The 22,984-nt window shown below is 41.2% G+C and overlaps 2 long non-coding RNA genes across 4 annotated transcripts in view; one reads left to right on the forward strand and one right to left on the reverse strand.

The window, feature by feature from the left end:
* LOC141408617 (uncharacterized) lies at nucleotides 1-22,972 on the forward strand. The gene is made up of 3 exons (XR_012424475.1): nucleotides 1-173; nucleotides 19,733-20,247; nucleotides 21,682-22,972. It is a non-coding gene; the product is annotated as an uncharacterized lncRNA (long non-coding RNA).
* Nucleotides 1-22,984, reverse strand: part of LOC135967393 (uncharacterized) — a 53,032-nt gene that overhangs the window by 26,149 nt on the left and 3,899 nt on the right. The gene's annotated exons all lie outside the window — the stretch shown is intronic.

The following is a 22,984-nucleotide window of genomic DNA, read 5'->3' on the forward strand; positions in this document are numbered from 1 at the left end:
GCCTTTCTCCAATGAGATTCAGCTTCCTAAAGACAAAGACTGTGGCATTCCAGCTTTGTGTGTGAGGTACCTAGGACATTACCAGGGACTTAGTGAAGGTTTGGTTATGAATCATTGCATGAATGACTGCACCCAACTGACCTATGAGATAACATAGGATTTCAACTAAGATCGTGAGTACAGTTCTATTTCTATCTAGAAATCAGGTTTGGAAGGGGGAAAGATCATGTGTTCAAATATAACACACTCATAATCTATAGACTGGTCCTGTAGGAAGGAGCAAAGGTATCTGCATTATTCTCTATCTTATCTTTAACACATAGAATAACAACTCACACACTGCATGGTTTCCCTATACTTTACAAGTCTACAATCTGCTCCCACACAGATTGCATTATGAAGGTGAGAACTTACACTCAGTCCAAAGCCAGACAGAATAAACAGCAACAGCAGCCAGGAGCGAATCTACTCCATATTGAGACTGGTTCTGTCTCTATTAATCAGGCTGATAATTAATCACTGGGTTTGAGTTTAAAGCTTTCCTGTGAGGGCAGAGTGCAGTAACGGAAGAGTCAATCATAGGCTGTGAAATTGGACAGACCTAGGTTTGCAGTTATGACTCAGCTACTGCCAAGCTAAAGACCTCTCTGGGGCTCAGCCTTCTTACCTATAAGCCAGGTTATAATGGCTACCTCCAAGAGGTCACTTTGAGTATTAAATGAGGTAATGTACATGAAGTGTCTTGTATGGTCCCTGCCCATAGCAGGTGTTCAAGAGTGGTAATGATGATAGTGATAAGGATGATTGTATTTTCATTTCTACTTTTCCAGTTAGATTTGCAATCTCCCTTAACATATTAACTGCTTTATTTGTTTTTTACTTCCTTTTGTTTTTTGAGAAACGGTCTCCCTCTCTCTCCCAGGTTGGAGTGCCACGGTGTGATCATAGCTCACTGCAGCCTCCACTTCCTGGGTTCAAGCAATCCTCTCACCTCAGCCTCCTGGGTGGCTAGGACATGCCACCATGCCTGGCTAACTTTTTTTATCTCTTCTAAAGATGAGGTCTGACCATATTGACCAGGCTGGTCTTGAATTCCTGGGCCTAGCAGCTCCTCCTGCCTTGGCCTCCCAAAGTGCTGGGATTACAAGTATGAGCCACTGCACCCAGCCCTTTACTTTTTTATATTTCCCAGAAACCTCTAGTGTAAAATACACTGAAGAGTAGTTATCCTATATACATCCAAAGAGACCAAAGTTTAGAAAATTCTCAGTGTTCCACCTGCCTCAGCCTCCCAAAGTGCTGGGATTTCAGGTGTGAGCCAATGGACCACTTGAGAGGTCAGGAGTTCGAGATCAGCCTGACCAACATGGTGAAACCTTGTCTATACTAAAAATACAAAAATTAGCCAGGCATGGTGGCACATGCCTGTAATCCCAGCTGCCTGGAATGCTGAGGAAGGAGAATCACTCAAACTCAGGAGGCGGAGGTTGCAATGAGCTGAGATGGTGCCACTGCACTCCAGCCTAGACAACAAAGCGAAACTCCGTCTCAAAAAAGGAAAAAAAAAATTCTCAGTGTTTTAGTGCTGACAATATTTAACCACCGTAGAGTAAGGTATGAACAAGAATTAACCTTTGTAGGTGACAAGTGGACTGCAAATTGTCTTTCCTAAATCATTGATAGACTGAGTTTGGGCAGATAAGAGAAATGAAAGAAATAAAGAAGTAGGCACTTCTTAAAATAGAGAAGGATGATTTTGGCATAAAAACTCCTCTTCCCACATTACCCACCAAGACATTCTATTGGATACATGCCCTAACCACAGGCACCAACTATTGTGAACACATCTCAAAATAGATGGTGGTTGCCCAGTCATTCAAGAAAAGAGTTCAAAGTGATTGATAGTCTACTCCGGGCAAACGAACACTCACCATGGAGAAGCTAGTCTCCAGTTTTAGTCCTTATTCATTCCTCGCTTAATTTAACTGCAGCTATCATCACATTTGGTTTTCCATAATAAAATAACTTAAACCTAGCAAAGTCCTCATTGGTACCTGGCAATGCCACCCCTGCCCCATAGCCTCTTCTTGGAACTCTGTGGCTTTGGACAGTTTACTTTGCCTGCAAGGTAAATTTTTAACTAAGCCAGCTTCTCCCCAGTGCTAAGTGTAAGTCTAGGAAAGAATACAGTGGTCTATTTTTTTTCTAGCCATTTTAGCACTCATTCTAGGTCAGCCTCTATGTGTACTCAAGCTGATAAAACTAAGAAGGAACGAAAGATTGAGGTCTGGCTCTCATTAGCCAGAAAATCCACTGACATCTTCCTTTTTACAAGCCTTGGAAACTGAAAGGAACTTGACAGCTAGAAGACATTCAGTCATTGTTGGTTGTGCCATTGCTGTTGCACTGGTTATCACTGCCTTGGGGAAAATGAATATATCAGAATTATTCCATCCTTGTCTCTGTCTTTGATTGGGCCCAGCAATGCCATCTACCCTGCCACTCTCTCTATTTGGTGAAGAGAAAACCAAGACACAGGAAGGGAGGGGAAAAAGGATTAGCCAAGAGTAATGGCCTGGATTGTTCTATATGCAAAGTGAGAGTGCAGAATTAGAGCTTCCCAACTTTTCTCTGCTGTTTACTTATTCGATCACCCTGTGTATGTAGCTTGTATGAGGAGCTTAGTCATCTTACATAATTTAAAGGGGTCCAGATGCCTTAAATTATATGAATAGTTATTCATTTCCCTATGATAAACACTCTCGGTTCCCAGTGGTCTTTAAAATGCAAACATCCTACGTGTACCATAAATCTCTAACACTTTTTTAAAGCTAAGTTCCTTTAGAAAGAAAGAAAGAAAGAAAGAAAGAAAGAAAGAAAGAAAGAAAGAAAGAAAGAAAGAAAGAAAGAAAGAAAAGAAAGAAAGATCTGGAAAACAATTTAAAGTTGGAGATCAAATGGAAGAAAGGTAGTAGTGAAGTAGGGACAGAAAAGGATGCTGAGAGGGTGATTAAGATTCCAGAAAGGTGAGGCAGGGACAGAGAAGATACCCTCCACTGACTTTATAGTTTCACTTCTCGGCTACCCCCTGGAAGTGAGGAGTCAGTGGATTCCACTGGGAGCCAAATCTGCCACATACGGATCAAAAAAGCTCTGTACCTGCAGCAGTTGTGACTTCTCACAGCATCTGATTGCCCTGTTCTCAGAAGAACTGGAAGAAAGAGCCCTGAGTCTACTCTAGGGATATTACTAAGAACATTGCAAGTCCCACCACAACAGAAGAGATTTATCCTGGTTTCAGCAAGAGGAATTCTTCTTCTTCTTCAGAGTAGCTGGTTTTTACTTCGTGGACACCATGAACCATGAAGCTGAGCATGATTCCCACAGTGGATAGTGTAATGTTCCCTAAATTCCCAGTACCAAGTAGAAGTTCTCAACCACAGCTTACTGTGGCTATTGGCTGCTACTGGCTCTCCCAAGAATGACCTTTGTCTGATGGGAGTGCTTTGTCTAAAAGGTTATGATGCTTCCAAAAGCATCTATAGTCAATGACTCATTTTGGGGTACAAAAGGCCCCCATTCCTTTCAGGATGGAGACTATAATCTTTAACATGGCTACAGGGCCATATGTGATCTTATCTCCATCTACTTATCTACCTTCATCTCATAACCCTCTGACTCCCACCTACACACATGCACGCACGCACACACCCACATGCACACACAGAGACATGCCACACTGGCTTCTTTCCAATATGGAAAGGTGGTAAGTTTGGTTGGGCATGGTGGCTCATGCCTGTAATCCTAGCACTTTGGGAGGCAGAGGTGGGAGGATTGCTTGAGGCCAGGAATTCAAGACTAACCTGGCCAACATAGTGAGACCCTGTCTCTATCTTTTAGTTGAATAAATAAAACAAAGGCAATAAGTTCTTTCCTACCCAGGGCCTTTTTTACATGCTGTTTCCCCCTTCTTGTGTGCTTCTCCCTGTACCCTGTTTGACTATTTACCTTTAGCCCAAAGGACTCTTCCTCCAGGAAGACTTCCATGATTCCTCAGGTTATAAAAGGGCCCCTTGCTTTTACATTTTAATGGAACAATGTAGCTTTCCTGCCACTTACGGCACATTTGCAACTTCACATTTATTCCTGTTTTTTTGTTTGTTTATTTGTTTTAGACAGAGTCTCATTCTGTTGCCCAGGCTTGAGTGCAATGGTGCAATCTTGGCTCACTGCAACCTCCACCTCCCGGGTTCAAGCTATTCTTGTGCCTCAGTCTCCCGAGTAGCTGGGATTACAGGTGTGCACCACCATGCCCTGCTAATTTTTTTGTATTTTAGTACAGATGGGGTTTCACCATGTTTCCCAGGGTGGTCTAGAATGCCTGAGCTCAGGCAATCTGCCCACCTCAGCATTCCAAAGTGCTAGGATTACAGGTATGAGCCACCATGCCTGGCTCTCCTGTTGTTATTTGAGTAAGACCTAATCCCTTTTATTAAGCTATGTACTCCACAAGGCTTTAATTTCTTGCTCATCACTGTACCTGTCCCCAATAATATGCCAATATTGGGCACGTGGTGGGCGCGCAATGAATACTGATTCACTAAATAAGTAAATCAGGCTGTAGTAACCTCCCTCAACCAGCTGCATTTATACTGACAGGCAGCATAGTACAATGGTTTACTGAGTATGTGAACTCTGAAACCATGCAATTCAGGATTATGTCCTGGCTCTGCCATCCCAAGCTGTGAGGTTTGGGGCAAGTTAATTCACATTATAGTGGCTCAGCTTCCTCCTCTGTAAAGTGAGGTAATAGTTCTGTATTTCATTGAATCTAGGATGCCTTTGATTACCACACACACCATGTACTATAAAGAAAAACAATCCTGTTACATTAGAATCCAGTGCTTACTCAGACTTTTTCCATACAAAACCATCATCTGTTCCAGCAACAGGACTGGTGAAGCTGCATTTCCTAGAGAAATGCTCCACTGTGCATGCCTCATCTAACTCCCAGCTCCATCTTGGAGACTTTCTTCCACACCGTTGGCACCCATTCTGCAAGGTGATCTGAACAGCAGGTGTCAACAGAAGGTTTCAGACAAGAACCAGGAACATATAAACAACAAGTAACCCAACACATGCCGAATCAGCAATGTTCATAATTCACCTGAACTGTTGAAAATATGAACAGCTCCAGCCAACAGCAACACCCCCAGTATCTCCATTAGCACCTCCACTCTACTGACAGTAATAATATGAGATCATGGCTTGTAAGATGCATCTCAGTTTCAGAAAAGTTAAGATAGGAAAATAGATTAGTTGGTAAATTTATGAACTGTGGTAGATCTTAGGTTGTTGTGAGAATTAAGTACATTAACGTATATAAATTTTATATCAAAATTTGGGATCCATGGAGAGTTCTTTTGGGCAGTCTGTTCCTGTGAAATCTTAAACATGCAATAATAAATCATCATTATCAGGCAGGGCGCAGTGGCTCACGCCTGTAATCCCAGAACTTTGGGAGGCCGAGGTGGGCGGATCACCTGAGGTCGGGAGTGCAAGACCAGCCTGACCAACATGGAGAAACCCCATCTCTACTAAAAATACAAAAATTAGCCGGGCGTTGTGGCATATGCCTGTAATCCCAGCTACTCGGGAGGCTGAGGCAGGAGAATCGCTTGAACCTGGGAGGCGGAGGTTGTGGTGAGCCGATCTCGTGCCATTGCACTCCAGCCTGGGCAACAAGGGTGAAACTCAGTCTCAAAATAAATAAATAAATAAATAAATAAATCATTATTGCCTCTGCCAGGCAGTCTTCTACCAAGTGTCCTCTCCCTTGGCACCTCTGGAAGGACCAGACCAACTGATGTCTCCCCAAACACTCAGCACAGCTGTCAGAGGAATCTGTTCTCTTTTTTCTTTTTTTTAGACAAAGTCTCTCTCTGTCGCCCAGGCTGGAATGCAGTGGTGTTATCTCAACTCACTGCAACCTCTGCCTCCAGGGTTCAAGTGATTCTCCTGCCTCAGCCTCCCAAGTAGCTGGGATTACAGGTATGTGCCACCGCAACCAACTAATTCTCATGTTTTTAGTGGAGAAGAGGTTTCACCATGTTTGCCAGGCTGGTCTCGAACTCCTGACCTCAAGTGATCCACCCACCTCAGCCTCCCAAAGTGCTGAGATTACAGGCATGACATGAGCCATCATGTCTGGCCAGATGAATCTATTCTTTCATTCTGTATAGTAATGGAAACAATTTGGAGCCCGGAGACATTCAGGCTTGTTGAGTTGTGCAGTGGTGGGATTACAACTGCCCACTAGAATATCGGTACCATCAAGGAAGGAACTTTCACCTGCTTATTCACTGCCATATCCTCAGTGCCCAGAAGTGTGGCTGGCACTTGGTACTAACTGCATGAAGTTGAAGGAATGATGGAATAATTTCATAACATTTGCTAGAGTTAATAATTGTGGGCTGAGATAATTTACACTGTAGAAGATATGACTCACAGCTGAGTCAAATGTAAAAAAGGCTTTGATCTTTAGTCTCTCCTTTTCCATGGAAGCCTTTAAAATATCCTAGTTTTATGGGACGGTTTTACTGGAAATAAACTGAGTAAGTTGAAATTATATAATTAATTATATAGCATGTCAATTATAATTACTTATTGATCCAAGGCTCATCATGGATCACCTGGCAACAGTGAAAGACCAAAAAAAAAAAAAAAGTAGCAGGTGTTTGGATTTAGTTCATGCTTGCTCATTCATTAGATGAGGATTCTTTTTCACCCCTGGAAATCCTAAGCAGTTTTATTTGGCTCAGAAATTGAAAGCTGCAATCCAAGGGCTTCAGACACCTCTCTCTTTCTGACTTCTGGCCTGGAAGATATTCTATTGTCAAGCTGGCTTTCCATATATCTAATCCTATTTATTAGAAGTTGATTTTATATTTTAAGTTTCAGTCTTCTAATGATGCAGTTTTACACAATGGATAAAAAACACAGACCGAAGTCAGGCTCTCACAGCTTGAATCACAGCTCCATAATTTACTAGCTGTGTGACATTGAGCACATTACTTAACCTTTCTGTGCTTCACTTTCAGAATCTGTAAAATAGGAATAAGTATAGTACTTACATTAATAGATTGTAATGAGGATTAAACAAATAAACAATGCCTTCAACACACTAAGTGTCACTTAACTGGTAAATAAATAAATAAACAAAATACACTTTGGTTCCCAAAAAGTTTTTGTTGACAATTGATTATATGATGGTTTAGGCATGTGATAGAAGTTACTATAAACAGGTTTATATTGGACTTGTATTTGCACATCTAGTAAAAACATAAATGTACCTCCTACATGAAGGCTTGATTTTTTTCATGGATTGTTCTGATGGAGTACGGGCTAAGGTCTTTGGTGGCATACGACAGAAACTCACACTGGCTACCTTAAGCAAAGCCATTAGAGGGGCTGGCTGGAATGAAGCCACACAGCAAGAAGAGAAATCCAGTATTTCCATTTCTGGGGATTTCAAGAATAGGCATCCATGGAGAGTTCCTTTGGGAATAATCTCAAGAAGATTTTCCCTCTTGCATCACTCCCCTGGAGATGTAAAATCTGTGAGAAATCACACGCCCACCTCCGGGGCTAATGGATGAGAGCAGATGTGGGACCTGGGTGACTGGTCCCAACAAGATTGCAGGGCATAAAGGACAGAGTTATACAAAGGAAAAGCAGAATGCTATTCTCAAGGAAGTGGGGAAAGTTGCTAGGCAGGCCAAAGTAGCAGCTGTCCAACATATGAAGCAAAACAGAGGGAGGGCAGTGTTCCCTAAAATCCTGTTTATGTTTGCACTGTAGGCCTTTCCAAAAATTTAAATATGTCTCTGTCCTCGGAGGGTACTCCCTGAGAGGCTCTCTCATCCTCCTCATCCTCCAGGCATTCATGCAAAAAGAGCAAGAATCTGGCAGTCATCATAAATTGCTTTCTCTGGCCTAATGAAGCAGATCTCCGGTTGTTTATGTTGCATTAATTTAAATACTAATCTTTGCCTTACAGTTTCATAATATCAATAATTTCTAGTTCAACCAAAACAACATTATGCTAAACTTTCAGAATTCAGCAAATGATAAGGTTACAAAAGCACTTCACATATTCATGAATCTTCTTTCTAGTTGGGTTGGTTTTGGTTGGAAGTACCAGAACACCCAACTTGAAGTTGCTTAAGCCAAATGAAAATGAACCCATGCACATAACTGGATATCCAGATGGAGAACAGCGTTCAGGGAACTTAATCCAGTGGTCCCAGCTCCACACCTGAGCAACTACCAGGATGCTTTCTGTCCTTGTTTTCTCTCTGTATTCTTCATCTCTGGCTGGAAGCAGGATGGCTATGGAATTTCTAGACCTCACCACTACACATAATATCTGGAGGAAGAGAAGATCATTTCTTTTCTTATTAATATTATAAATAGAGATAGGGGTCTCACCATGTTGCCCAGGCTGGTCTCTTACATCCTGGGCTCAAGCCATCTGCCCGCCTCGGCCTCCCAAAGTTTTGAAATTACAGGCGTAAGTTTAAGACTATGAATACATTGAAAACCTGTAGTGTGAAAAGCATTGTTTATATTTTTGGCTCCTAAATCATCCTGCCTTCCTATTAACTGTCTTACTTCCCCAGAATAATATATCTTTGTGGTTTTAATTCCCTTTGGATCTAGGGATGATGCTAATTTACCAGTTGTCATGGAATGGTGTGATTAAGCAGTTTAATTAACTAATGGCTGGCAGACTGGAAATACCGTCCTTCTGTCTTCTCTAGATCATGAAGGAAACATGTTGGTTCTTGATCATGAAATTAGCCACCTAGCATGCATGCCGGGGAGTGGTAGGTCTCTTGAGCTAGTGGCTTATTAAGTGAAAATAAAGGTGGTTTGCTGAGATTGAGTGGTACTTCTAGAGTGGACACAGCCTCTCTAGACTCTTCCAGCTTCATCTCCTCACAGCTGGAGCTGCTGACATGGCTCTAGAAGCCAAATCTGAGGCAAAGATTCTCCCAACTGAGAACTTCGAATATGAACAGTATATATGGGTGGAGAGCTGTTTTTCCACCCAGCATCCATCCTTCTTTTCTCACACAGCTTGATTTCCTTACACAAAAGTATTGCTCCCAAACTATGGGAAAGTTTAAAGGAACAGTAAAACCAAAGCCTGCCTTTGCAGGTTTCTCTGAAGCCTCTTTATGCAGGTTGCTACAGAATCTTTGATTCTGCAGAATTGCCTCCAGCCTAGTCAAAGTGGAGGAGCAAGTGACCAAGGTCTGGTACAACATGTGGCCATAGTGACATATGTCACCAGTAACATAGTGACTGGTCCACTCAATTAGAGTCAATGGGACACAAATAAAACTTGGGCTGGGACTTCTGGGAAAAAAAAAACATTTTTGCTCTTTTTTCTCACTGGATTTGAAGTGATAGAAAGTTAGGTTTGGAACTACAGCAACCAACTGCTACCACAATGAAGAAGCGTGGCTGAAAACAGGACAAATCAGAGAATGTAGAACAAAAAGACAAAAGAAATACTAGGTCTTGGTAACATGACCTACTTCGTCAAGCCATCACTGAAGCCAGACAGTAATCCCCTTTTTGAAATCCCCTTGTTTAGGTGAGTTTGGTTTCTGGTCTTGGAAAAGAGAGTTCTAACTGATACCATTGACTTTCCCCCACGTGTAAAGATGAGGCTGTCAGGCGCAGGGTCAAGGCCTTAGACTTCTGGATGACGATTAAGCCGTCTTATTTAGGATCCCCTGCTAAGGTAGCATATAATTTCAGGCAATCACTTCACATGAGTGTCTCTGTCTCCTTCCCTGTGAAAGGAAATACTCCTACTTGCCCTAGAGACTCGCATGGTCATAGTAGGGATAGCAATGTGCGAGGAGCAGGTAGGGAAAAGCACTCGGTACAACAGGATTCTGTTCTAAGGTAGTATTCTTGTATTTGCTTCCCAAGCAGCCTGGGAAGTTTTACCAAAAGGAGTAGCTCTGGAACCACACTTCATTGTTTTTATTTCTCCTGAAGGGCATGATTTGTTCCAAAATCAGAGCGTTTACAAGACAAATGACCTTTGAATTCATTCACCTTGAAGTTCATTTTTTGCTTCATATTTAAGTTTTTGGTGGTCAAACCATGTTTTCCACTAACAGCTCATGCTTTGTTTTGAAAGGAGGAATGGTTAAAAGCTAAATATATCTGTTTGGGTTCTATGAATAATTTAGATACTAATGTTCAACAAGTGTTATTTCACAAAACCCCACCCTCAATTTAGGATTAAATTGACCTGCTGGTTGTTCATTTTTCTTGGGAGGGAGGGGCAGTGCTAGATCATGTTTTGGTTAATCATATTTCTCCAGAGAAGCTGACAATTTCAAAATGTGTTTCTTGAAAAAATGACTAAACGTGAATAACACTACAATACATTGTAAATTACAAAAGTGATAAATATCCTATAAATTGCAAAGGTGATATTGAAGGAGAGAAAAATCTCAGTGTCTTCACAATTGTTTAACAATTGTGTTAACAAGACCAGATGCAGTGGCTCATGCCTGTAATCCCAGTACTTTGGGAGGCTGAGGCAAGTGAATCACTTGAGGTCAGGAGTTCAAGACCAGCCTGGCCAACATGGTGAAACTCTATCTCTACCAAAAATACAAAAATTAGTCAGGCATGGTAGCCCACGCCTGTAATCCCAGCTACTTGGGAGGCTGAGGTGGCAGAATCACTTGAACCTGGAAGGTGGAGGTTGCAGTGAGCTTGCCCTAGAGACTCACATGGTCATAGTGGGGATAGCAATGTGCAAGGGGCAGGTAGGGAAAAGCACTCGGTATGACAGGATTCTGATCATTCCAGCTTGGGCGACAGAGCGAGACTCTGTCTCAAAAAGAATTAAAAAAAGAATTGTGTTAACAACGTGCCTGGTATCATAAAACAACCCTTTTTATTATTACACGAAGTATTTAGTAGTTTGTGAAATCAAAAAGCCAACAAACAAACAAACAGAAAAAGGCCTGAAGTAAATAGAGATGAAACTCTATTCCTCAGTCCTTGTATTTCTACAAGAAAATGTTGGCTCCCAAGAAGGTCTGATTATAGCTGTACATCTACAACCCAGTGATTTTAAGAATAAAGCTGATATTTTTATCTCTGACTCTTGTGTTTTCTTCCTAGTTGATTCCAAACTCATGAAAGGAGACTGGGGTGTGATCACTTACCTCTTCTAACACCCTGAAAGGGGGAAAGTGCTTGGAGAGATGACCTGAGGGAAGCCTGGTATGCCTGGAGATACAGTGAGTGCAGGTGGAAAGCAGAATGAGATGAGTTCATGGGATAGATGCAGACCAGATCATACATGGTCTTGTGGCCATGGTACGTATTTGTTTTAATCAGAGCCAATGAAAAAAACATTGAAAGGTTTCAAGTAGAGGAGTGACATAGGAAGATTTTCATATACTTGTGTAAAGAAAGGCTTATAGGGGACCAAACATAGTACAAGGGAGATGAGTTACCAGAGTATGGCTGTGGTCCAGGTAAGAGATGAGATAATCTTGTTAAAGCCCAGTGGGTTCTTCTTGCCCACCGCATAGATAAAGCCAGTATACTGAGATAGCAGAGAAGGAGTTTAATTATTACAAGGCAGCTGAGCAGGAGGACAGGAGATGTTTCCCAAATCCACCTCCCTGAGAGCTCAGAGGCTAGGGTTTTTAAGGATAGATTGGTGGGTAGAGGGTTAGGAAATGGGAAATGCTGGTTGGCTGGGTCAGGAATGAAATCATAGGCACTGAGTTCATTCCTGGGTGAGGGTAACCAGTCAGGTGGCATCATTTGTTCCATCAGAATGCAAATTCTGAAAAATATCTCCAACACCAGTTTTGGGTTTTACAAGAGTGATGTTATCTATAGGGGCAAGTAGGAAAGTCAGAAATCTTTTGAACACCAGCCACATAACTCCTGAGCAGCAAGCACATTAGGAACCATGACTGGTTATCATTTAACTATGCATAGGTGTTACAGAATTCAGGCCCCTCCCAAAATTCTAATTTTGTGTACTCCATTAGTTTTACAAAGGTGGTTCTGGTCCCCAAACAAGGAGGGGAATAGTTTTGGGAGGCAGCTATTATCATCCTTGCTTTAAAGTTAAACTATAAACTAAATTCCTCCCATAGTTAGCTTGGCCTATGCTCAGGAATGAGCAAGGGCAGTTATCTTGTCAGGTTAGAAGCAAGATTAAGTCAGGCATGTTAGATTTCTCTCACTGGCATAATTTTTGCAAAGGCAGTTCCAGTCTGACTCAGGGCGGTAGTAGTGGAATTTGAAATTAAGAAATGTGGATTAGGTGAAAATATTTTTTGGAGTTGAATTAGTATAATATATTCATGTATTACGTCTGGCAGATACTATTGGTTTTTGCCCCACCAAATTCTAGTCTTCTTTTTCTATAGTACACAGAACTCATCCTTTTTACCTGGGCACTTGGCTACCCAGAACGAAGATTGTATTTCCCAGCCTCTTGTATCTTGATGTGGCCATGTAATTAAGTGTGTGTGTGTGTGTGTGTGTGTGTGTGTGTGTGTGTGTGTGTGTGTGTGTTTGAGATGGAGTCTCACTCTGTTGCCCAGGCTGGAGTGCAATGGAGTGGTCTCAGCTCACTGCAACCTCTGTCTCCCGGGTTCAAGAGACTCTTCAAACTCAGCCTCCTGGGTAGCTGGGACTACAGGTGCTTGCCACCACACCTGGGTAACTTTTGCATTTTTAGTAGAGATGTGGTTTCACTATGTTGGCCAGGCTGGTCTTGAACTCCTGACCTCATGATCCACCTGCCTAGGCCTCCCAAAGTGTTACAGGAGTGAGCCACTGTGCCTGGCCTTTAAGTTTTAATCAATGATAGGGATATAATATGTGCAACTTCTGGGACATATCCCTAAAGAGAGAGGGAATACCCTTCTTTTCTCTTCCCCCATCCTGATGCTTAGAACATGGGCTTTATGGCTAGAGCTGTCTCCTGAGCCATGAAAATAAGGACTAGAATAGATTGCTTACAAAGATGGTCCCAGTGATTCATCTAATATTTATAGGCATGTGCCTTTGCAATATAACTGTGATACTTCTTGAATAAAGAAATGTAGTCTATTTCCCCATCCCTTGAAACTGGACAGGCCTTGTGACTTTTTTGACCAGTAGGTACAGCAGAAGTAATATTGTAGGACTTACAAATTTAGACCCTAAGAAGGCTTGTAGCTTCCATTCTCACCCTCTTCAAACACTTCCCTGAAAATAAGCCCAGTCTAACCTACTGGAGGGTGAAAGGTCATGTGGAGGAGACCTAAGTGCCCAGCCAGGAGCCACCATGAACTACACCAAATACAAAACTAGATCCTTTAAAAATGTAAATTTAATTTTCTGGTTTTATTTATTTATTTATTTTTGAGAAGGAGTTTTGCTCTTGTTGCCCAGGCTGGAGTGCAATGGCATGATCTTGGCTCACTACAACCTCCACCTCCCAGGTTCAAGCAATTCTCCTGTCTCAACCTCCTGAGTAGCTGGGATTACAGGTGCCTGCCACCACACCTGGCTAATTTTTGTATTTTCAGTAGAGACAGGGTTTCACCATGTCGGTCAGGCTGGTCTCGAACTCTTGACCTCAAGCGATCCACCCACCTCAGCCTCCCAAAGTGCTGGCATTACAGGCATGAGACAAAGTGCCCGGCCAATTTTCTGGTTTTATTATTTAAAAGTTACCAGACTTGGAAGTTTACAATGAATCAATCAATATAAAAGCTCTTACATTTGAACTTTTTTTTTCCAAAAATCAAAAGAAGAGCAACCCAGAGCTAAATCAAGATTGAAAATTGCCAAACTGATTTTTTCCCCTTTCTCTTTACTTTATTTATTTATTTGCTTGTTAGTTTCAGCATCTTGCTCTGTTGCCCAGGTTGGAGTGCAGTGGCCCAATTGCAGCTCACTGCAACCTCCCCCTCCCAGGCTCAAATGATTCTTCCATCTCAGCCTCCCAAAGAGCTGGGATTACTTATAGATGTGAACCACTGAACTGGGCCTCTCCTTACTTTAAATACCTTATCTTTAGGGCATTTATGCTTCTTATCTATTTGACTACAGTCAAGTTTGATCACTATAGAAGTTAAGCTGTGATGGAGAACAAAATTGGTGGTTTAAACACAATTCAAATAATATCAGATTTTGTAGAGTCATTTTAGCTAGAATCCTTTCAACTGATCAAAAGTTCTTCCTTCGTGCCATTAAAACTTTATATTTCCTATTAAATATTCATTAATTTTTTCGTCTGGAGAGTGTTTTTGCAAACCACCAATTGTGAACTCTCAGAAACACTTTTGTTAGCTCAATAAATTTTTTTTTTTTTTTTTTTTTTTTGAGACGGAGTCTCGCTCTGTCGCCCAGGCTGGAGTGCAGTGGCCGGATCTCAGCTCACTGCAAGCTCCGCCTCCCGAGTTTACGCCATTCTCCTGCCTCAGCCTCCCGAGTAGCTGGGACTACAGGCGCCCGCCACCGTGCCCGGCTAGTTTTTTGTATTTTTTAGTAGAGACGGGGTTTCATCGTGTTAGCCAGGATGGTCTCGATCTCCTGACCTCGTGATCCGCCCGTCTCGGCCTCCCAAAGTGCTGGGATTACAGGCTTGAGCCACCGCGCCCGGCCTAGCTCAATAAATTTATAGCATCTTTTTATGAATCAGGCTTTCCAAGCGCTTTATTGGAGTAAAGGCATCATTTATTAGCAAAGCAAAGAGGACCTCATATCTGGCAAAAGTTACTTATATTTTTTAATCATGCTGTCTCTTCTATTTCCCTTTGCTGATAAAGATTCTTATTTAAGCACTGGCCCTGTTTCCTTAGGAGGAGGGTTATGATAGAACATATGCTTTATCAGCATGCCAATTTACAATGATAAAAGCTCAAGGCCAATACAACATAAAAATCCAGTGATAACATGTTACATCTTGGCATATGCCACCTTGACTGTACCCTCAAAGTTGCCAACATCAAGAACAATTTTGAGATAGCCAGGCACAGTTTTGGTGGCACACACCTGTATTCCCAGCATTTCAAGAGGCCAAGGCAGGAGGATTTCCTAAGCCCAGGAGTTTGAGATCAGCCTGGACAAATAGTGAAATCCAATCTCTACAAAAAATACAAAACTTATCCGGACACGGTGATGTGCCCCTGTGGTCCCAGCTACTCTAGAGGTTAAGGTAGGAGGATTGCTTGAGCCTGGGAGGCAGAGGTTGCAGTGAGCCGAGATTGCACCACTGCACTCCAGCCTGAGCAGCACAGCAAAACCCTGTCTCAAAAAATAATAATAATAAATTTTTAACAAGAAAAATTTTGAATGTACTTGGAGCATTTAATGACTTTTTTGCAGTCAAGTGATTTTTGAATGGTTCTAAGGTTAGATATCCTTGACAACCATGCATTTCAATGGAACTTTTACATTTTTATGTCTAAAAGATTCAATCATGTAAAAAGTCTTTTATGGGATCAGTCTCTTTTCCTTAAAGTTTGTCTGTTCATAAGAATAATTGTGCATGGTTGCATTGTTCATAGAGTGCCACACAATGATTCAGAACACCAACACCCATATGGGTAAGGAGCAGATTAGAAATATACATTTACTGGTTAATAGACATAGATAAGGAAGTTGTCCCCCGACCAGAGCCAGGCTGTCTCTTGGCTTTAGACTAGTTGTTAATGGTATTGGGCAAAGATATTCTTCCGGTATTCATTCCTTTAGGAGTGATAAGGTTTCCAAAGTATGATTACAAGGAACCGGTCTCACCTGGCTTCCATGGGAAAGGTTTCTCTTTCTTTTTCCTTTTCCTTTTCTCTTCTCTCTTTCACTCCCTTTTTCATCACTATTTGCAAAGCATATTTATTTACATTAGATTATTTGGTAAAGGCAGAATAGATATCCTTATCCTTATTTTTAACAGTTCAGTAGGTTTTAGCATATTCCCAAAGTTATGCAACTATCACCACTATCCAATTCTAGGATTTTTTTTTTTTTTTTTTTTTTTTTTTTTTTTTTTTTTTTTTGAGATGGAGTCTCGCCTTGTTGCCCAGGCTGGAGTGTAGTGGCGCGATCTCAGCTCCATGCAACCTCTGCCTCCCTGGTTCAAGCAATTCTCCTGCCCCAGCCTCCCGAGTAGCTGGGATTACAGGCGTGTGCCACCATGCCCGGCTAATTTTTTGTAGTTTTAGTATTTTTGTATTTTAGTAATTTTTGTATTTTTAGCCGGGCTGATTTTTGTATTTTTAGTAGAGACGGGGTTTCACCATGTTGGTCAGGCTGGTCTCGAACTCCTGACCTTGTGATCTGCCCGCCTTGGCCTCCCAGAGTGCTTAGATTACAGGCGTGAGCACTCCCAAAGTGCTGGGATTACGGGAGCACCCGGCCCAATTCTAGAATATTTTCAAGGCTTCAAAAAGAATCTGCTACCATACCATTACTAGTCACTACCCATTCTCACGTCCCCAGGTTTCTGGACCACTAATGTATTTACTGACTCTCTGGATTTGCCTGTTCTGGACATTTCATACAAATGTGGCCTTTTCTGTGTGGTTCATCATGTCGTGGCACATGTCGGAACTTTATTCCACTTTATGGCTGAATAATATTCCATCATATAAATATATGACCTTTTGTTATCTATTCATTAGTTAATAAACATTTGGGTTGTTTCTATCAAGGCTGTTAAGAATGATGCTCCTATGAACACTCACATGCAAGTGTTTGTGTGTACGTGTGTTCAACTTTGTTGGATATATACCTATGAACAGAATTGTTAGATCACATGGTAACTGTGTTTAACTTATTGAGGAACCATAAACTCTTTTCCACAGAGCTGCACCATTCTTCATTCCCACTAGCAATGCACGAGAGCTCTAATTTCTCCAGATCCTTACCGATACTTGCTATAGTCTGTATTTTTTATTATAGCCATCTTAGTGAGTGCAAAATATCTCATTGTATTTTTTTTTCTTTCCTTCAACTTTTAAGTTCCAGGGTACATGTACAGGATCTCACTGTAGTTTTTATTTGCATTTTCCTAATGATTAATGTTGACCTTATTTTCATGTGCTTATTGTCCATTTGTATATCTTCTTTGGATAAATGTCTATTCAAATCCTTTGCCCATTTTTAAGATGGGTTATCTTTTTATTGTTAAATCGTAAGAGTTCTCTATGTATTCTAGATGCAAGTCCCTTATCAGATATGACTTACAAATATGTTCTCCCACACCGTGGGTATTTTTTCATTTTCTTTTTTTTGTTTTTGTTTTTGTTTTTGTTTTTGAGGTGGAGTCTCACTCTGTTGCCCAGACTGGAGTACAGTGGTGCAATCTCAGCTCACCACAACCTCCGCCTACCAGGTTCAAGCAATTCTCCTGCCTCAGTCTCCCGAGTAGCTAGGACTACAGGCGCACATCACCATACCCAGATAATTTTTGTATTTTTAGTAGAGACAGGGTTTCACTATGTTAGCCAGGCTGGTCTTGAACTCATGACCTCGTGATCTGCCTGCCTCAGCCTCCCAGAGTGCTGGGATTACAGGCATAAGCCACGGCGCCCACTCCTTTTTTTACTTTTCTGCAGCAGAAACAATCTTTTTATTTTCTTGATGGTGTCTTTTGAAACACAATTTTTTTTTATTTTGAAGAATTCTATTTTTTTATATGGTTGTTCTTTTGGTGTCATATCTAAGAAATCACTGCCTAATCCAAGGTCATAAAAATTTACACCTGTATTTCCTTTTAAAAAGTTTTAGTTTTAGGTCTTTAATCCATTTTGAGTTAATTTCTGTTACTGCTGTGAGGCAGGACTCAATTTCATTCTCTTGCATGTGTATGTACAGTTGTCCCAGCACCACCTGCTGAAAAAGACTCTGCTTTCCCCACTGAATGATGTTGTACCTTTGTTAAGGTCAATTGACTACAGATTTATGGGTTTATTTCTGGACTCTCAATTCTATTATGTCTGTCTTATGCTAGTACCATACTGTGGTTTATTTTTTGTTGTTTGGTTTCTTTTTATTTTTATGGATACATAATAGTTGTGCATTAATACTATACTGTTTTCATTACTGTAGCTTTGTAATAAGTGTTGAAATCAAGAAGTATAAATTCTTCAACTTCGTTCTTCTTCAAGATTGTTTTTGGCTATTCTGTGTCCCTTACATTTCCATATAAATTTTAGAATCAACTTGTTAACTTCAGCAAAAAAAAAAAAAAAGCACCTGGGATTTTGATAAGAATTATGTTGAATCTGTAAGTCAATTTGGAGAGTAATGCCATCTTAACAATATTGTCTTCCAGTCCATAAACATGAGATATATTGTCATTTATTTAACTCTTTAATTTCTTTTTTTTTATTAAACAAGGTCTCACTCTCACAGGGTCCCAGGCTGGAGTGCGGTGGTGCAATCTTGGCTCACTGCAACCTCTGCCTCCCTAGCAACTGGGACTTCAGGCACCCACTACCATGCTTGGCTAATGTTTTTCTTTTCTTTTTTTTTTTTTTTTTTGAGACAGAGTCTGAGAGTCTTGCTCTGTCGCCCAGGCTGGAGTGCAGTGGCGCAATCTTGGCTCACTGCAACCTCCACCTCCCTGGTTCAAGCAATTCTCCTACCTCAGCTTCCTGAGTAGCTGGGACTACAGATGCACAACACCACGCCCAGCTAATTTTTTTTATTTTAATAGAGATAGGGTTTTGCCATTTTGCCCAGGCTGGTCTCGAACTCCTGAGCTCAGACAATCCACCCGCCTTGGCCTCCCAAAGTGCTAGAATTACAGGAATGAGCCACGCGCCTGCCCTTGGCTAATTTTTTTTTTTTTTTTTTTTTTTTTTTTTTTTTGAGACGGAGTCTGGCTCTGTCACCCAGGCTGGAGTGCAGTGGCGTGATCTCGGCTCACTGCAAGCTCCGCCTCCCGGGTTTACGCCATTCTCCTGCCTCAGCCTCCCGAGTAGCTGGGACTACAGGCGCCCGCCACCTCGCCCGGCTAGTTTTTTGTATTTTTTAGTAGAGACGGGGTTTCACCGTGTTAGCCAGGATGGTCTCGATCTCCTGACCTCGTGATCCGCCCGTCTCGGCCTCCCAAAGTGCTGGGATTACAGGCTTGAGCCACCGCGCCCGGCAGCCTCGGCTAATTTTTGTAGGCTTTTGTAGAGACAGGGTTTCACCATGTTGCTCAGGCTGGTCTCAAACTCCTGAGCTCAAGCAATCTACTCTCCTCAGCCTCCCAAAAAGCTAGGATTGCAGGCGTGAGCCACTGTGCCCAGGAACTCTATTTCTTTCAACAACATTTTATAGCTTTTGCTGTACAAGTCTTGTACTTCTTTTATTAAATTTCTACCAAAACGATTCATTCTTTCATACTGAGTTTATATCCTGCATCCTTGCTGAACGTATTAGTTCTAATAGTTTTCAAGTTTCTTAAGATCTTCTATATACACCAGGAAACCATTGATTTACTTTCTGTCACTATAGGATTACCTGTTCTAGAACTTCATATAAATGAATTCATTTAATCCTTAGTGTCTGGCTTCTTTCACTCATGTCATCTGCAACTAGAGACAGTTTTGCTTCTACTTTTCCAATCTGGATTCTTTTTATTTCTTTTTTTAATCGGATTTTATTTTTTTCTTTTTAGACACGCCCAGTCTGGAGTGCAGTGAAGCCAAATCTTGGCTGACTACAACCTCCACCTCCCACCTCCCCAGTTCAAGCAATTCTCGTGCCTCAGCCTCTTGAGTAGCTGGGACTACAGGCGCGAGCCACCAAGCGTGGCTAGGCAGAGACGGGGTTTCACCATGTTGGCCAGGCTAGTCTCAAACTCCTGGCTTCAAGTGATACAACCACCTCGGCCTCCCAAAGTGCTAGGATTACAGGCGTGAGCCAATGCGCCCCGCCAGGATTCCCTTATTTTTCTTGCCCAGTTGCTCTTTTGAGAAGTTGTAGTACAACATTGAGTATAAGTAATGAGAGCAGACGTCCCTGTATTTTACCTGATCCTAGCATATAAGGAGGATTCTGACCCTACCTTTCTTAGTTATGTGTAGCTCTTGAAGCATTATGTGAATGGCTACGTCTCATTTGTAAAGAGGACACCAAGTTCTTTTTATTTTTATGCTTCCCTCAATGGCTCTCCACATCTCAGCATTTAAGGTAAGTTTGGCAGATCACCCAATTAGCTTGTCTGTGTTTAACATCTGTATCTTATTTGAAGGTTACCATTGCTAGAAAAGGCTTATCAACTTTTGCATGCACTTTCAGTTAGCCATGCTTAGAATTTTTGTGGCCCATGTCAGAGCTCTGCTGAAATGTTTCAACTTATCCTTGTTGCCTTATATATGTCTTTGTCTTTATGGATGGTTTTTGTGCCTAGACAGGGTTATTCAAAGACCACATTTTTTCAGTTTAAATAAACTTTATTGAGGGTATTATCTGTATCCATAAAAAAATATACCTCTTTTTAGTGCATTTTTCCTTAGGTGTAGAAAATGTACAGACCTATGTAATCACTAAAAAGTTTCCCGTGTCTTTCTGCAATCCGCCCACCCCAACACCAAGAAACCATTGATTTACTTTCTGTCACTATAGACTTACCTGTTCTAGAACTTCATACGAATGAGTTCATACAATCTTTAGTGTCTGGCTTCTTCCACTCAGCAGTGATTTTTATATTTACTCATGTTATTGTGTATATAAGCATTTTGTTCCTTTTTGTTGCTGAGAAGTATTCTATTGTATGGACATATCACATCTATTATTATTTCATCTGTTGGTGACATTTGGGTTGTTTTTAGTTTAGAAGTATTATGAATAAAGCTGCTACCAACATTCATATGCAAGTCCTTGTGTACATGTGTTTTAATTTTTGGAGGGGAAATGCCTAGAAGTGGAATTACTAGGTCATATGGTAAATGTGTGTTTAATTTCACTAAAAACAAAAACAAAAAACAAAATTTGCCAAACTGTTTTTCAAAGTGGGTGTACAATTTTATAATCCTACCAGTAAAGTATGAATTATTTCCAAGTAGTCCACAATCTTGCCAGCATTTTGTAGTGTCTGTGTGTGTTTTCTTTTCTTTTTTTTTTTTTTTTTTTTAATTTTACCAGCCTGGAGGTTGCATAATGGTATCTTATTATGGTTTTAATTTGAATTTTGCTGATGACCACCGATGTTGAGCAATCCATCCGTTTATGTGCTTACTGGTCATTTAGAAATCTTCTCTTTCTTTTGAGACAGAGACCCAGGCTGGAGTGCAGTGGCACCATCTCAGCTCACTGTAACCTCCGCCTTCCGCATTCAAGCAATTCTCCTGCCTCGGCCTCGCGATATATATTTTTTTATGAAGTATGTGTTCAAATCCATTGCCATGTTTTTACTGGTTGTCTTCCCATTATCAAGTTCTAACAGATCCCTATACATTCTCAATGTAGGTCCTTTGTTAGATGTACGTATTGAGCATACTTTCTCCCAGTCACAGACTGGGAGACATTTATTTATTCATTTTCATTTATTTTTAAGCAATGGTTTTCAAAGAGCAGAGATTTTTAGTTTTTGTAATTTATTCCATTTATTTTTATTTTCTTTAGATGATTCTGTTACCAGTGGAAGAGATCCAAGTTACCCTGAGTCATCAGCAGCGAATCTGTACACATCTGCAGCAACTTCGTCCTTGCCACCTCAGAAGAATCCGACTTGATCTCAGGACTTTATAGGCTTGCCTCTTTCCCATGATTCTTCCCTCAGGGTAGGCTGCCTGCCTGCGGAGTGCCTGCCCCCTTACCCTTGGGAATTGAGCATGCACTGTGCTTTTAGGAAGTCATATGCATGCCCATCTGAAACTTTCTTCCCTTTTTCCAGAGGAGTCTGCCTGGAATGTCATATTTTGCCATTTTGTCTCTTAGTGTACATGCCCAGGCAGTTTCTTCTCCCTGGCATCTGGATTCATTTAACACTTTAATGTTAACAGCTGTGGATCACCTCCCTGGTGCTCTGGGTAGGCTACCACATTATCATTTTTAGAGAGGTGGTGAGATAATTGTCCAACCATCACCTGACATTCCTAGTGGGTGGGTGGAGAGCCCTCTCCTGCCTCACTCATGCCTATCTAACTACTTGTAACAATACTTAATATAAAGTAAAATCCACCTACTAGAGCATATATCCCTTCACAGGGGATGCAAGACTGCTAGCTTCCCCCATTTTTTAAAATTATTTTTTAATTGACAAGTGAAACGTGTACATAGTGATGGTGTACAACATATTTTGATATATGTATACAATGTGGAATCACTAAATCAAGCTAATTAACATATGCATCACCTCGCATATTTGTGTGTGTGTGTGTGTGTGTTGTGAGAAGCCAAATTTATTAACTTTTTCATTTATAGCTAGTGATTTCTGTGTTCTGCCTAAGAAATATTTGCCTACTGCAAGGTTGCAAAGATTCTCTCTAATGTCTTCTTCCAGTAGTTCCTTGGTAAATTTTAAGTAATTTTATGGTATGGTGTAAAGGTCAAGTTCCTTTTTCTTTTGAAAACAATTTTTTTTTTTTCTTTCTAAAAATCCATGGGATTTTGGAAGGAGAAAGAATCTGGACGCAGCAATGGGAAGCACTTGCCTCACTGCCTGGCCGTGACATACATGGAACATTGTATGTCATACAATGATATACAGTGAGGGGGAAAACTTGCGGTTAAAAGAAATATCTGGGAATACAGTGGTGCTTGCTGAATCCAGATGGTTCCATGCTACATGGAGAAAGGGCTCAAGGGGGCAGTGAGGGTGACCACTGGAGCAGATTAAGGGCTAAAAGGAGCAGGGTAGGTTATCCACAGGGGTTATTATATTATCTGAAATTTACATTAAAATACTTGGCAATGAAAAGTGTGA

The sequence above is a fragment of the Macaca fascicularis genome, chromosome 15 (genome assembly GCF_037993035.2).
Source record: "Macaca fascicularis isolate 582-1 chromosome 15, T2T-MFA8v1.1".
Taxonomy (NCBI): Eukaryota; Metazoa; Chordata; class Mammalia; order Primates; family Cercopithecidae; genus Macaca; species Macaca fascicularis.